Below are 5,901 nucleotides of genomic sequence, written 5' to 3' on the forward strand. Positions count from 1 at the left end.
TTTCAGAGCCAGACTTTCACTCTCTGAGTGAGTGTTTTGACTTGTCACAATAAAACATGTCCGAATTTTTACCCGATTTTGACCAACTGGATCTGGATGGACCGTATTTATCTGAACATGGAGTACACGGATGTACACGGATGCAGAGCTCATTGAAATTGAAGAGCGGACGAGGAGAGAGAGGGAGCAGTGTTACTTCGGTAGCACATACTAAAATTTCAACAGGCAGAGGAACATGTCCGAATCCAGCTAAAGGTAAACACAGACGTTCATTTCTCCTTTCCGTTATGTTGTCAGATAATTATACTAACAATCCGAGCCTATCTGTGTGAAAAAAATGCACTTTTAGTGGACATATTTTGACGTTGTTTGACGCTGTCTGAGTGCCCTATTATTTAATATAGCACGCGCTCACGGGCTGCAGGCAGGTCAGCCCTAGCTTCGTACTGGAGAAATGTCAAATATTGAACATCCTATCACTCATTTAGACAAAAGTAGATCGGTAAATAGGGCCCAGGTTGAAAAAAACATTAGTTCCCCTTTAACAGGGGCACTGATGTTGCGGCGAGTTGTTGGCGTGTGCATGATGACGTCAACAAGTCTTGATTAAAATCTTTGTTTAGTCGACAGGGAAATTAGTCGCCAGGAACATCCCTACTTGCCACCAGCTAACTAAGCTACTCTGTCCAGTAGAAGTGCTTGTTATTCTAAGTGTCTGATAAAGAAGTAAAATGCATTTCTTTCCCTTTTCTTTGATCCGAACTGTTTGTTATTGTGTCTACCCAAGTTTCGCTCAAGGAGAAGTCTCGTGAGTAGAGAGGACAGGAAGACGATATTAAAACAGACCGGATCAAGTGAAAAGTTAATGTTTTATTTCTCCATCGGATCTTTTCCATAATGTTGTCAGACACTTATATATAATAATCTGAGCCTGTCTGTGCCAAAAATGGGTGCTTTTAGTAGACGTACATGACGTGCGTTATTGCCCCAAATGGTGACATTGTTGCATGCTGGCTGCAGCGTTCTCGCACAAAACTGGACCACTTTAAAAAATTGTTGTTCCCATTAGTCACTTTGACACAAAACATGGGAAAATAGAGTCCAGGTTTTAAAAAAAACCCAAAGCTTCCCTTTGATAGAATCAAATAGGGCTTATTACATCAAAGATGGTCTATTTCAGCACTGATCATTAGTGTGACCATGCCAAAAAACACTTTGGCTGGTTTCTTTGTTTCTGAAACCGTTCTATGATCAAATGAAGCCTGCAGCAGGATGTGGTGCTCACTTGAGCTAATTATGAAATAGACAGGCCTCATTATGTGGGAGGGAGAGTAGTGTTACATCAGTAGCTGCTTGTATTTATGGTTTAGTTTTTTTTTCCTTTTATCACCTCGGCTAGGGGTATTGCTCACCAGGTTAATACAGATTGAGATGTTGCCAAAGTCCAGCTGAGGTTGAATGGGGATACACGCTATTTATAGCCATGTTATAATCTATGGCGTGTAGCGCTAGATGGTCATGTCACTTCAGGACCTCAGAAGCCTTACTGAGGTGTAGCTGAGGTATAAAACCACACACAACTTCAAGTTCAAGTGTCAGGCTACAGGCAGCCATGTGTGTTATTTCTGTTTGAGTGGACACATGAAAAGGCACTCATGTCACAGCGCAGGAATTTCAGTGGAATGCCAGTGGGGTGCCGGATTTAATTGCATGTTAGAGCAGCCATTTGAGAAGTTGTGAAATTTTAATTAGATGGTCACACATAGCATCATCAGACTCTTTGATTCACATGTTCTGTTCAGTAATTAAAATTGCACTTGTGGAAAATTAATAGTACTAACATGATTGTGTTTCAGTGACAGTTGTGCACATGCCATATCAAATATTCCCTTTTTTTCTGCACAAGAATGTCTGCCTGTAAACGGTTTTTTGTCCCTCCGTGTTAATCAAATATCCCGGAGGGTTCATTGAGAGTTTACTTCAGCTTGAAAAGAATGAGCAGTGTGAAAACTGTAAATGAGTTGAGAAATTCTGTCAGTGTAATAATAGCGGTCAAAGTGCCATGAAGTGAAGAACAGTATACTGCAACTATTCAAGGTCAGATAAATCAACGTGTTATCAACTCATTAATCAGTCAAATGTAAATCAAGACAGCCCACCACATCATTTAATACGGCTTGAATAAATTCTGCCAACTTCAGGTAGCGACAGTTTTATTGTGTGCAACTCGAATCAATGGAAAGAACGTTGATCAGCTGGCTATTCAAAAAGTTATGACACACAGTATTAGATTTTCCATGCAGATTAGCTCATGCGTGGATCTTGGTGGTGATCCAGGTCTGGAATTTCACAGTTAGGGATAACTGGATTTTGAGCCACAAATCGACGTGTGACTTGACTCAGAATCCTCATGGAATGTTTTTTATGGTCGGTAAATCAATTTAATTTAGCAGCGAAACGATAAGGAAGATGTCAATGAGTAACAGCAAAAGGTGCAAGAGCAGAAGTCATGGTCCAGCATAGATGTGTTTAGCAATCATAACCACAGCGAACAGTAGCTTACCTACTTAGTGAGAGTTAGAGTCCTATCTGTGCAGTAAATTTGAAGCGACCACTAGCAGCTGGTTAGCTTAGCTTATCGCTGGAAACAGGGGAAACAGCCAAAGGTTACAAAATCCACCTACGACCTGCCCAGGCTAGCTGTTTCCACTTGTGTCCAGTATTTATGCTAAGCTAAGCTTTATTTCAAGTGTACAAACTGAATGACAGCCTGTGGGGTTGAAAAATTAGGCAAACGTGGAAGTGCCAAAAACTGCAGTTCCTCTCATGGCCACTGGGGGCTGGCTCCAGAAGCCCGTCGATCCCCATAGACACTCATGTTAAAATGTCCGACTTAACAGCAGAAATTAACTGCTACAAAAAACCCTTTTGGTCTCTTAATTCTAACATTCTTTACAACTCTAAGGGGGTGAATTTTAGCTGGTCATTCTCCTGGGCCTAAACTGGGTCTAACACGCTTCCGCAGCAGCTACTCCTCTCCATCGATCTGATTTGATGAGCTCTGAATAGATTGAGAGATTAATTATCCACCCTGCGACTCACAAAGTGCTGCTGAGCTCCACCTGTGCTGTGTTTACGGACCTGCAGGAGCATTTGAATCTAGAGAGATCACGTACCACCACAAATAGACTTTAATTCTGTGGGAAACACTGCTATGAGTCAGATCCACCCCGTGCTCCTCCACAGCTCCCCCCTCTCTTCCAATTATTCAAAATTAAAAAAAACCAAGATGCTGACCCCCTAAATGCCGAGCTTGAAGCTTCAAAATGGCGTTCCACAAACCAGTGGGTAACATCACGGTGGCCTTTTTTTTTTTTTTTTTTTTTTTACAGTCTATGGTACAAACCTGAGACTTGTGTTGATTCTCTCTTTGAAATTTCTGCTAGTAAGCAAATACGTTTTTCCCAAAAATAACCAACTATTCCTTTTAAAGGAGCTATACTGTATGTAAGAAATCTAAAGCAAATAGTCGTAAAATCCTCCTAATATGTCACAGAGACTAAGGAATAATGTTCATATAACATACTGATCTCACTGACAACAATAGCACAGCCAGAATATTCGCATTTTAAAAAAAAATTTACGGTCCGCAAATCATGTTTATGTTTTGGATTTGTGTTTTGGCCTGTTGCACCACCCACCGCCGTCTACCAGTCACACAGTCAGTAGAGTCTCAGCATCAGTTACAGTTACGACTGAGCTACAGCAGCACGGCAAGCAGCATTAGCAGTGTCCCGCTACATAGCATTAGCAGCCGGCTTCTCCTCAGCTGTATCCCAGCAGCAGCGTTAGCAGCAAAGAAGCCGGACTTGCTCGAACCATCCGCTGGAAAACCGAAGATCAAGGATGCGGCCGCCCGTGGGCAAAGAAATCAGTCTCTAGCTTGCCACTGTCCAGCAGCATCGAATCTGTAGGGGAGGGGGGGCGGACACGACTTGCGGCAGTATTTTGAATTTGAGTGCAGTAACTGTTAACTCCCAATGATATACAAAACCTACGCCCTTTCTTCCTACATTGTTAATTTTCTTCTTTTTTTTTTGATATACCTCAAACATTTTAGTGCCAGAGTTGCTTTTTCAAACCCAGATTTTGGGGTCTAAAATTTCCTTTTCACAGTTGAGATTCAGTGTAAAGCAATACTAACTAATAGCAATGCTGCTATAAATACTTTGAAATAAAGTGCAGAAACATCTTAAATATTACTGCAGTGTACATGTGTAACAGTATACAGTGTTTTTGTTTTGGTGACCTGTCCCTTTAAGGAAAGAGACAGACAACATCAAGGACAGAGATAGAAGAAGGAAGAGATCATTATGCCATCACCAAATTATATACAGACTTGACTCTAAACTGGAGGAGCTCCACATGGTGCTGTTTACACTGTGAAACTCCTTATTTAAGTAATGACAGCTCCATGACAACACTCGCTGCTATAAACTGCACATCATCACAAGTCGCCCAGAGCTGTAAATAACTGTTAAGAACTGAGTAATACTGCCTATTCCTCATATTTGTGAGCGGCCATAGAAACAAAATCCCTCAAAGGATATTGCCCATTATCTTCATGAACACAGTAACAACAGCCCCACGGAGGAGCATTACTTTTTGACTAATGCCCCAGCAAGGCCTTTTAAAGTTTGTTTGAGGTGTCTTCCTTTGCTATAGTGACTTATCCTTTCAGGTCAAACTTTTCTTGTTGTCGTCTCCCATAGCGATGGCTAAAACTGATATTGTCTTATCTTTGGTATCGACCAGAGGCACCTGCCCAGACAAGATCAATAACTTCTGAAATTCCATTGCTCTGGCCTTGGACAAAATGTTAAAGTGCCCCTGCATGTTGTTACTGCATGTCCGGTCTCCGGTGAGACACTTATCATCAACATGTCTCTGATAGGGCCAGGAACAAGCCTTAATGGCTGACCTATTAGAACATGGCTTCCGGTACAACATCTTCCAACACATTCATCACAGAGGCTGTGGCTGAGCCTTCGTGCTTGTAAAGGATTTAATGGCAGAAATGGAATATGATATAAGTATGTTTTCTCACCAGGTTGCACCACCATATTTCTGTCGTTAAAAGCCCCTCTGTGACAAGCAGCATTGGAAAAACACTGTAAAATGTAAAACTCCTTAATTCAGTGTTTTTACTGGTTTAAATCACCTGGTCGAATAGACTTGTAGAGGAAGAGACCTTTGCAGATAATTCAGCCATCAGTAAAAGCCTCCTGAATGTATGGATCTCAGGTTGTCAGAGAAAAAAGAAGAGCACAGATTAGCAAGTGCTAGGTTAGCGGCCCATCTTTAACCAGACAGCGTTGGGGAAACACTAATTTTAAACATGAAACTACATAATTCAGTGTTTCAACTGGTTTAAATCACCAGTTCTGTTTGTGTTGAAGAGAAAACCTCTGTGGACAGTGCAGTATAACCCTGAATGTATGGATCAGAAATAAGGTGAGCATACATTAAGTCATGCCCTACCACTGGGCACGTCCCAATAGTAGGAGGCTCCAGGGCAGACCCAGGGGAGGGATTACATATCTCATCTGGCCTGGGAACGCCTGGGGGTCCCCCAGGACGAGCTGGAAAGCGTTGCTGGGGAGAGGGATGTCTGGGGTGCTTTGCTTGGCCTGCTGCCCCCGGGATGCGGCCCCTGATAAGTGGATGAAAATGAATGGATGGATGGATATATTAAGTTATCAGAGAAAATAGCTGAGCACACATTTGCAGGTGCTGGACATGCAGGCCGTCGAACAAGGTGAAGAAACACTGATTTGTAAAATGAAACTTTATTTAGTGTTCATACTGGTTTAAATCACCTGGGGTCTCAAAAAAAAGCAT

The sequence above is a fragment of the Epinephelus moara genome, chromosome 10 (assembly GCF_006386435.1).
Source record: "Epinephelus moara isolate mb chromosome 10, YSFRI_EMoa_1.0, whole genome shotgun sequence".
Classification (NCBI taxonomy): Eukaryota; Metazoa; Chordata; class Actinopteri; order Perciformes; family Serranidae; genus Epinephelus; species Epinephelus moara.